This window comes from Uloborus diversus, chromosome 6, assembly GCF_026930045.1.
Source record: "Uloborus diversus isolate 005 chromosome 6, Udiv.v.3.1, whole genome shotgun sequence".
Taxonomy (NCBI): domain Eukaryota; kingdom Metazoa; phylum Arthropoda; class Arachnida; order Araneae; family Uloboridae; genus Uloborus; species Uloborus diversus.
Genome location: NC_072736.1, coordinates 36,895,602 through 36,906,047, shown reverse-complemented (window position 1 = coordinate 36,906,047; position 10,446 = coordinate 36,895,602).

The following is a 10,446-nucleotide window of genomic DNA, read 5'->3' as shown; positions in this document are numbered from 1 at the left end:
TGCACCTTCCTTTTTGGTTGCTTTAGGATGCTCCAAAGGGTGTCTTTTGCCCCTTTTTGGGGGGAAATCATTGTTAACTTCGATGTAAACTCAAGTGGTGTTATAATTTGGAGAACACTTGGCGATGTATCGCCAGTCTTTTGGTCACCAAATTTTGTCGTCAACTTAGCGACAAATTTGGCGATTTTTTTATTTAATTTTATTTTTACTTTTTTAAATCTGATTTGATTAATTAATTTGTTTAATTGATTGCTATTTTTTTAAATTTGGTCACTGTTGGTGATATTTAGAGAGTAAACTATTGAATCACATTAAAACTGCCAATAATGAGAAAATGACATCAAATTGGAGTAAAAGAAAGTCATGTGATGCACGCATCAGCTCGTTTTATTTTGAGTTTATGTGTTGGGCACTAATTCGAAATGAAATTTTGTGCTAATCAAATAGTAAATTAAATAGCTATGGCAAAAAAAAGTGTAATGTTGCGGATTCTACCTTTAGACAAAATATTATGTGTTAAGAAAACCTCAAAACAATTTCAGTAAACTCTGTTGAGGTAAAGGTAAACATAATTTTAATGTTTTAACTTTAGATCCTTCTATTTACTTCTTTTTACATAGGGAAAAAGTATTGTATTCACGAAAAGCTTCTTCGAAATTCGGTATGTGGCCTCTTAGCTGTGTCTAGTTGTGCGCCTCTTCTTTTGGTTACCAGTGTTTTTGCAAACTGCATCGTTTTATTGCAAATAGTTCAATAATTATAAGGTATAGAAAACTCTACTGATTTTTGGATGACCCTGTACGTTCACTATAACACCTGGTCAAATCTGGTTTACTGTTCTGATGCATGACTCTAGTAGAAAATATTTGTACTCACCCTTCCCGTAAAATTAGCAAAAGAAAAAGCAAGAAGAAGCGCTAAATATATCATTAAGAATCAGTAGTTAAAAAAAATCATTTTTAATTTAATAATAAGTTAAATATGGGAAAAAATGGGATATTGAGATTAAGAAATGTGTCTTTCGGTTGGTCGGTCTACCTCCCACCCTCTAATAACTTGAGAGAATATTCATCAGGGAACCCCACGAACGGTAGAGTAATGAAAAAAGTTCAAATAAGTAGCAATGGTTGTAGCATATTGAGATTTTTTTACGCACAGAAGTTTAAAGACATTGCTTTTGAATCAAAAATTTTTTTTTTTCGTGGCCTAGTTATCGAGATATAAAATTTTAAAGTCTGCTGAAATTTTAATAAAAGCACCAAGTTGGCGTTTTCTTCACTTGGCGAGAAATTGAAGCTGCTAAATTTTATCATCTGCGTGTGTAAGGACATCCATATGCAAAGCATGTGGATCATCCGTGTTCGTTAATGGTGAATGGGGCACGTTAAAATGTCGTGTTCACAAAGTCCTCCAAGCGAATCAATGGCTCTGGGGGTGCTGGACCACGGATTGATCGGCTATCAAAAAATCAGATCTGTCTTCAGGGCTCCATACAACCGGTTGAACCAAAATAGGGGTAGCTACATGGAACCATGGAGTGTGATGTGATACGTATCCAATTAATTACCAGAATTCCCTAAATTTAGGTGACTTTGCTTTAAAAGTCTTGGCAGACTTAAAATACCTTTTTCGATAACAGAGAAGCGAGGGCTACACAATGTCCAAGTTTTATTAAAATGTGTATAGATGAACACTAGTACAAGAATAACATTATTAAAATTTACTCAGAAGTAATAATATAAAGCAAGTAATAACTTCAAACTACTACGTTATATGAACATTCCATTATAAAATATTTTTTGAGCAAAAATTTTGATAATCTCAATTTTAGTCTTATAAATTATAGAAAGCTACTGAATTCCATTAAGTGAATAAAGTTATTTAAGAATTTCCTTTTTCCTCAGAACAGTGTAACATAATTAGGAATATCGGCGTTCCAGTAAACAGGGACTCAACTATTTTCGATGAATCTGTAAATAGATGTCTTCATTAAGTCTAAATTAGGAAATTCCAATTAGTTATTTGCATAGTTCTCTAAAAAGTTTTAAGGCTAATTAATTTCTGATGAAGTGAGCAAGAGTGAAAATAAATTAGCTATGTTATTGAGTTACCGCCACTTTCCGCGCTGCATTGTGGTGTTGCCTAATTTTTACTGCTCAATTTATGCTTAAGTTTTCTTGCGCTTCAAATTTAGTGACATTTTTCATAATTTTTCTCAATAATGAAAATGACGTAGGGAAGAATAAATTATTTTCAAGGTAAAACTTTGCCTTTAAGGAAAATTGAAATTGTTTTTCATATTCTGGCGTTATAGGAGATACCGGGGCACGTTTGTGAACTTTAATTATTTTCAGCAAACCTTTCCGGTTCTACAAGAAACAAACTGAAAATTCCAGCGAAATCGGCTCTAGGTTTACACGCTTCCACAAACAGACGCTTTTTGGAGACTCAATTTTATACTATGTAGAGATTTTGAGTTCTTATTCTAAAGTATATATGTTTGTTATTATTTTGTAAAATTTTTAATTCATCTTTTTTCTTTGATTTTTGATTATTTTTTATCGACTCCTCACAGTTCATAAGTATACGCGAATTCCTCTTATACTTTTATTCATGTGCTTCAATGTTTATTATATCTATAAATAATAAGATAGAGCAAAAATTTATTTTTGAGTGCGCGTATATTTTGAGTGCGCTATAGCGCGGAACATTATCTGGTAAAATATCGGGAGTTAAAAATGTTTTAGTAATTTCAGTATGACACATGAAAAAATTCAAATATCCTAATCGCAATAACTGTTGGTCGTAATTTCATAGCTAACGAGTAAATAAAGAGGTAATCCATACATATCATTTAGTTCTGCATATTATTGACCTTTTTTTTTTCCTTCTTCATTCAGATGCCTACTACTGAATATCGTTTGAAAGTGCTCAAAAAGTAAAAAATAAGAATTGACAAAAAACCTTATTAATATTTTTAGAAAAAGCGAACTCAGTAGGGAGGAGGAGGAGTAAGGACGAGGACTCTTAGGTTTCGGCACAGTTGACTCATGCTTTAATCAGGGTCTGTCCAGTACTATTGTAATGCTGACTGTTGTCATTACTGACGCATCCTTAAAAGTTATGATGTTACAAATTACGAAAAATGTAAAAACAATATCAGATTTTGTTAGTATTAATGGATTTGGGAATCTAAAGTTAATCTGTAAAGCGTGAAACTAATTATTTTTCTTATGTCTCGTTGCATCTTCTTTTGTTCATTAACATCAAAAAAAAAACACTCAAGTTTTTGCAAATCACAATAAAACAATGAAATTTTCTACTTTGTTTTTTGTTTTGTTTTTTCTTATTTTTTTTTTTTTTTTGGCTCGTTAAGGGGTCAAAAGATATCATATGACTTCTACAATTAATTGATTTTTTATTCTTCAACCCTTGTCCAGGTTTTTCGATTTACAATATTCAAAACAAACTTTTTTTTTTTTTACAAAAGCTCGGGGCAACGGGGAAATTCTCCCCTTTTTTGAATTTTTATGCTTATTTCGCGATTAGGAAATAACAGATTTCAATAACTTTTTATCCGTTTTTTAAGTCTTCACCATTCACAAGTATTCCGCACTAAAACGACTTAAAAATAAAAACTTTGTTTTTCTCGTCCACTCTAATCAATAGTTAAAATTTAATACAAAAGAAACAAAACAATACATATCTGCTGTAAATAAAGAAATAAAACCGTTTATGACGCACAACATTGCAAATTACTACTGACATGGGTTTTAGCTTCTAAAGGAATACCTTTCCAATGTAGAAGTCCCGAGTTTCTGGACAGAAGATAATTAACTTTTGTTAGATACTTCGTTCCTTCATTCCAGAACACGTTTATACATTAAAAGTAGGATTCTGTGTAACCACGAAAAACGTGCAAGCAATTTGCAATTCAGTCTTCATAACGTTACTTATTAAATAATAATAGCAATCATATTTTAAACTGGAATTCAACTGATTGATAAAGGACAATCGCGGATTAAATGTCATTCAATGCTCACGGCGATGTAGCTGAGAAGCGTAATCAGCATACACTGAACATCTGCCGCATTGAATCTGTGAACAGCTCTTATTCAGTGAACTCAATAACTAACTAGATATATTGCCTCGCAGATATTAGTATCACAGTCAGAGAATCGTACAAAAGGACCTTATACAGTTCAAACGTCCACTGTGACTTTTAATACTGGTTTAAAGACATCGAAGTTCGCACACATTGAGTGCTTAAGCATTTTTAATGAATAACTTCAATTTAATACAGAGAGGTTATAAATAAAATTACGCTTTTAGAACACTCTAAGTATGAAATACTGGCCAGGTTTTCTTTATATTATACCAAAACAGTTACTGTAAGGCTTTTGGATAAAGGAAAAATAAATAGTTCCATAATGTGTGTGCTGACAGATGGCGCTTAAGGTGGTTGAGAAAAACATTTTTTTTTAGCTAGAATCCAGGACACCTTTTTTTTTCCTTTTTTTTTTTTTTTTGACTTACTAATAGTATTATGCTGTAAATGCCCCTTAATTTAATATTAGCCGTAGCATAGAAAATGCCGCAAGTTTAGAAACATTTAATTTCCCCAGCTTTTTTTTCTTTGTAAATAATTATTTTATGCAATGTATATGCATATTACTAGTGTATATTTTTATATGTAGCATTGTTTTTCGAGTTCAATGTGTTTTTTAAGACTCTCCTCATACGTATGAAGTTTGGGGGGAGGGGGTTAAGCAGAGTCTTTTAGTTGAATTAGGAAGCTAAAATACTTCCAGTATATTAGACTCTCCACAAGTCTAAAAATATTGAGGGGTGTCCCGTTATCTGGGTTAAACTTTTTTTTTTTACATATATTTTTGATCCACCCTAATGAAGCTATTAATGTAATATAAAGGAAAAAGCCAGTTTCTAGGGAATCGTTAAACACGGAAATGCTGTTAGTCGAAAGGAATCTAAAAATAATAAGGGTTTCCGGTAAATTAAATGTCAATGGGAAAAATTACCTGGTGCAGATAAAGCAATGATTGTGGCGAGATAAAAACAGGAACTTCATAAAGCAAACACCTTACAGATTATAAATGCATAAATGTTCCGCATGACCTCCAAATTGTTTTATCACGTGTTAGCAGGATCGTATACAAGGAGGGTGGTCTTAGGGTTCATCCCCGAGAAGTTCAGTTTGACAATTAAATGTTCGTTTATATTTAAAAATTTCCAAAAAATATTGTTCCAAAACTCAAATGTCTTTTATATGTATATTAATTGCATAAAACGCTTTCATAATAGATAACCCGACGTCTTGATCATTAACACAAATAGCGCAAAGCTCCGCATGAAGGTTTTAAAACCCTCCCCGAAATTATTTTCTGGTTACGGCTCTGCGTGAAAGTAATTAACATATTTTCTCAGTAGCAATACTAACCCGCTAAAGCAACATTTATTGGAAAATTTCTGAATTATTACTTCCTTTTACAAAAAAGGAAGTATTGTATTCGCGAAGAAATTTTCACTCAAAAATCGACCTTAATTTCCATTTTGCTCACCCATGAATGAATGTTGAGTTTTTTTTTTTTTTTTTTTGACTCGACCAGACGTGAATGAGTGCCTAAGAACGTATATGCAAGCGAACTAACCATTTTGACGATTCCCTAAAAAAACCAACAACGAGTTCTCTCGTGACGTCTGTATGTAGGTATGTATGTGCGTATATGCGTAAATATGTCGCATAACTTAAGAACGGAATGTCCCAGAAAGTTGACTCCTCGTGGGATCTAGTTGTGCACCTCCCTTTTTGGTTGCCTTCGGATGCTCCAAAGGGGGTCTTTTGCCCCTTTTTGGGGGGAAATCATTGTTAATTCGGATGTAAACTCGTGTGGTGTTATAATTTGGCGGACACTTGGCGATATATCGCCAGTCTTTTGGTCGCCAAGCTTTGTTGCCAACTTGACGATAAATTTGTTATTTTTTTTTTTTTTTTTAATTTCTTTTCTTTTTAAATCTGGTTTCAATTCGGCCACTGTTAGTGATACTTAGAGAGTAAACAATTGAATCACATTAAAATTGCCAATAACGAGAAAATGACATTAAATTGGAGCAAAAGGAAGTCATGTGATGCGAACATCAGCTCGCTTTTTTTTTACCAAGCGAAATCTCATGGCATTTCAACTGCTCTGGTGAAACAGCAAGTCATTCTGACCAGTAATTCTAAAATGAGATTGTTTTGAGATCATAAATTTAATTATAATCACCCTATATTTTGACTAAAATAAATAAGTATTGAATCAAGTTTCTCGTGCGAAGATCAAAGTACAGAAAGGTGCAGCAATTAAATAGGAACTTGAATATAATTTAATTAAGCTGGTTTTTATTTAAAGTTTCTTCATGCTACGATCGTTCCGCTAATCTTCTTAACCCCCTGAACACAATGAGTTGAAATTTTGTTAGTATTGGATTTCGAAATGCAGGCATACATAACGCATATTATCATACAAATAGTACTCCATTTTGTCGGTTGATAGAACACTGTTTTCAAACTTTCTTCAGAAAACCCTTAGTCACGAATCAGTTTTCAAAAGTTAAAGAACGAAAACAACGTAAATGAATTATTTACTTTTTGGGTTGATTGGAAATTTTTTTCAAACTGCGTTCAGAAATCCCTAAGAGTCGGATTAGTTTGCAAAAATTAAATTAACAAAAGAAACATTGATTATTTATTGTTTGATCAAAGTTTAAGTAAATTAGTTGTCTTAATTTGCCTTATTTCATTTGTCTCAAATAACATAGTCAATGAACTGTGGTTGATTTCTTCATGGTAAACTCTTCCAATGAATAATTCAGTTTAATTTGTGTTAAAGAGAAAAAGAGGAAATGGAAAACAAATTTCAAGATATATAAAGACTTGAGCTTACGAATTTTTGCCTACATTGCATAAACGAGAAGTACGCTTTATTCACAACTCCAGAGCTCGAATACGCTACCTTGCGGTGATAAACAATACTAAAGAAAAAGGTAAAACATTCCATTCCATGTGTTTTCTTTGGGGTAAATTACAGGCTTCATACAGTTTGTGATGGAATGCAATTTCAGAAGAACAGAAAGGAAAGCTTCCTACAAATTCGATGAAAAATTACTGTCATTCACTAAGCGTCAAAGCAAGTTATAAGTTACGGCATGCGTTTGTTTTACCTTTTTCATCCGCCATTAGACAGTGACTGCAGCGCCCCCTATAGTTTATTGGAGTTGCAAACAGCTTTGTGTTAGACATAAAACTGTTCAAAAAAAAAAAAAAGAAACACCCATGTAAGGTGCTTTTTCTTTAAGAATAGTTTGGAAAGAAAATACCAAAAGCGTTTCATAAATGAAGTTAACGATTAAAACCATTTCTCGACTTTGAAATAGTTTGTTTTATTTACTCACTCAATCCTTTAATATAGATTACTAACGTTTTCATTTATTCATTTACAATTCTTAATTTAGTAATTCACTGATTTAACTTATTATTCATTAACTTAATTTCTTATTTATTCATCCTTTTACTTGCTCATTTATTTTTCTTCATATATTAATCCATTTGTTCCTTTAATTATTCATTTATTGTTTTATTATCTTTTTATTTATCAATTCACCCTTTTATTCACTATTTTTTTTGTTCAAAAATATGTTTTATATTCAAATAAAAATATTTAATTGGAAAAATATTTTATTTTTCCCTTTGCCCCATAAAAAAAGGGAAAATTTTCTCCCTCCCCCCCCTTTTTTTTAAGACTTAAATTTATTGCCAAAAAATAAAAACTTCTGTTTCAACCCAAGTTTTATTATAAAATGCAATGATCTATCTTTATGTAGGGGTAAGTGGTGTACCTCGGACATATGTGTACCTTGGACCTAGGTTGATTATAGCTCTGCTTCTTAAAATGTTTGAATAGTAACATGTGTAATTAAAGTATTTGCCCCTAGGGGTCTCAGTTCATACCTTTCTGTTTTGTTGAAAGCTCATCTGATTGAAGTATTATTGAAAAAGGAAATCCACCATTCAAAAGTAAATTTTTCCAGATACTTTTATGTATTTTTATTATGAAACATATATTTTTTATTCTAAAATGAAGGTTATGCATTATGCAGTCCTGTTCTAACTATAACACCATGTGCTTGAAACAAAGTTAGATCTAACTGTAACATATTGGCCAGCTACTTTGTTTTTTATAACCAAGTGGTGTACCTCGAACCCAATACAAGTGGTGTACCTTGAACTGGTGCAAAGTACACACTTCTGCATCGCTATTACAACTCCTAAAATTTTACTGGGTGATGGTTTTACTGGGTTTTTACTTTATGATGTTACTGGTGTATCAATATTTGAAGCTAGTAGGTACTTCTTTGCCAAGCATCGTTCTTCCTGAAGAAATAAGGCCATATCCAAAGGCACTACCGAGAAAACAATTCTGTAGGGGGAAGACCTAAAAGAAAGTCTTGTATTTTGACCGATACACCCGAGAAAGAGCGTCTTGAAATAGAAAAGGCTAACAGTGCAATGAAAACAGTAAAGCAAACTAAGACAGTAAAACCCCTACCGAGCCAGCTAAGAGAAAAATTGATTATTCCTCAGAGTCTGAACTGGAGAATATTGAAGATTTATATGAGGAATTCGATATTTCACAGGAAGATTTTCATGAGCTAGAAGATCCAGATAACTTCAATATTCAGATTCGTGTTTTTGTATTGGTGAAATTCGCTGGCAAAAAAACTATCAAATATTTTCTTGCAGAGATTATTTCTATTGCTGATGATGGGATATGAACTTAAATATCTGAAAAAAGATCCAAACTGCCAGAAGTTCACAAGAGAAGATCCTACCATTTATGAAGTTGACAAAAAGAATATCATATTCAAGCTACCGCACCCAAGACTATCCGGTGGATCTGAAAGGCAGCTCGAGTAGTTAACATTTGGAATTGACTTATCCAATTACAATCTTGGTTAGAAATAAGTGTAGCTTTAAAAAATAATCTTGAGTATGGTTTTTAGAAGCTAGAGCATCTTGTTATTTTATTAAAAAAGTGAAACGTAATAAGATAATAAGATCTGAATTTTTATTTGACAAATTGTTGTTTGAAACAAATAAAAAAATGTGTTTCTAAATTTATGTGTGGTTTACTGGTTGATAAATAGTGTTTTTGCTGAAAATCATGTTTTCTTTACCTTTCAATCATTGGTCCAAGGTACACCATCCCAAGACCCAAGGTACACCACCGGTGGTGTACCTCGGAACTCATTGCATTCTTCTGTTTTTCTTTAAAAATGTAATTGAAATAACGGAAATAAACTTTTAAGTAAATTATACGTTGTGTAAAAAATCGTGAAGTTTTAACTATAGGTATTTGTATTTAGATTTTGCAAATAATTATGAAATTAAAAATTGAAAAGTGAAAATAGGTCCGAGGTACTCCACCTTCTCCTACTGTAATTTTCAAAACAAACTTTCGATTTGTTCATTTTGAAAAAACTCCGTCACCTTAACCATTTTACTTTCCCTTACATTCCCGTACTGAAGTTTTTATTCTTGTTAAAATCTCTCTCTCTCTCTCTCTCTCTCTCTCTCTCTCTCTCTCTCTCTCTCTCTCTCTCTCTCTCTCTCTAATGCAGGAAATTCTTAAAAATTCAAAATTTAGTCTGCAAATCATATAGCGTTTAACTAAAACTAAAAAGGCAAAAAATTATCAATATTTTGGGATATTTGACTGTAAATATTACAACAATTATCTTTACTAATAATAAAGCTGAAAATCTCTTTGTCTGGATGTCCGGATCTCTGTGACGCGCAAAGCGCCTAGACCGTTCGACCGATTTTCATGAAATTTGGCACAAAGCTAGTTTGTAGCATGGGGGTGTGCACCTCGAAGCAATTTTTTGAAAATTCGATGTTGTTATTTTTCTATTCCAATTTTAAGAACAAAACTATCATAAGATGGACGAGTAAATTACGAAATTATCATAACGTGGAACCGTAACATGGGTACAAAGCCAACTGGCGAGAAAATCCATCATACATTATTTGTAAATGTACAGGCGAACCAAAAGACCTTTTAATTTTTCTATTACGGGCAAAGCCGTGCGAGTAACACTAGTATACTAAGTAATCAACTTATATTTGTCACACAATAGAAGTACGTTGAACCGTGCAAAACTAAGCAAAATGTTCCTGCAGCAAATGATGAAAAAAATAAAAATATAATTTTATGTTCCATTAATTATTAAGTAGCTATCTGTGAGTTAAAAATTACTCTAAGACTGTCTTGAATTGGTTATTCGCGAGAACACAGCTTCAATTTTGTATTCTTGGTATGTTAGAGGACTAAAACGGGGTATGTTGCAAAATGATGACGTTCAGTGTTTAAGGGTTAAATCTTTTTT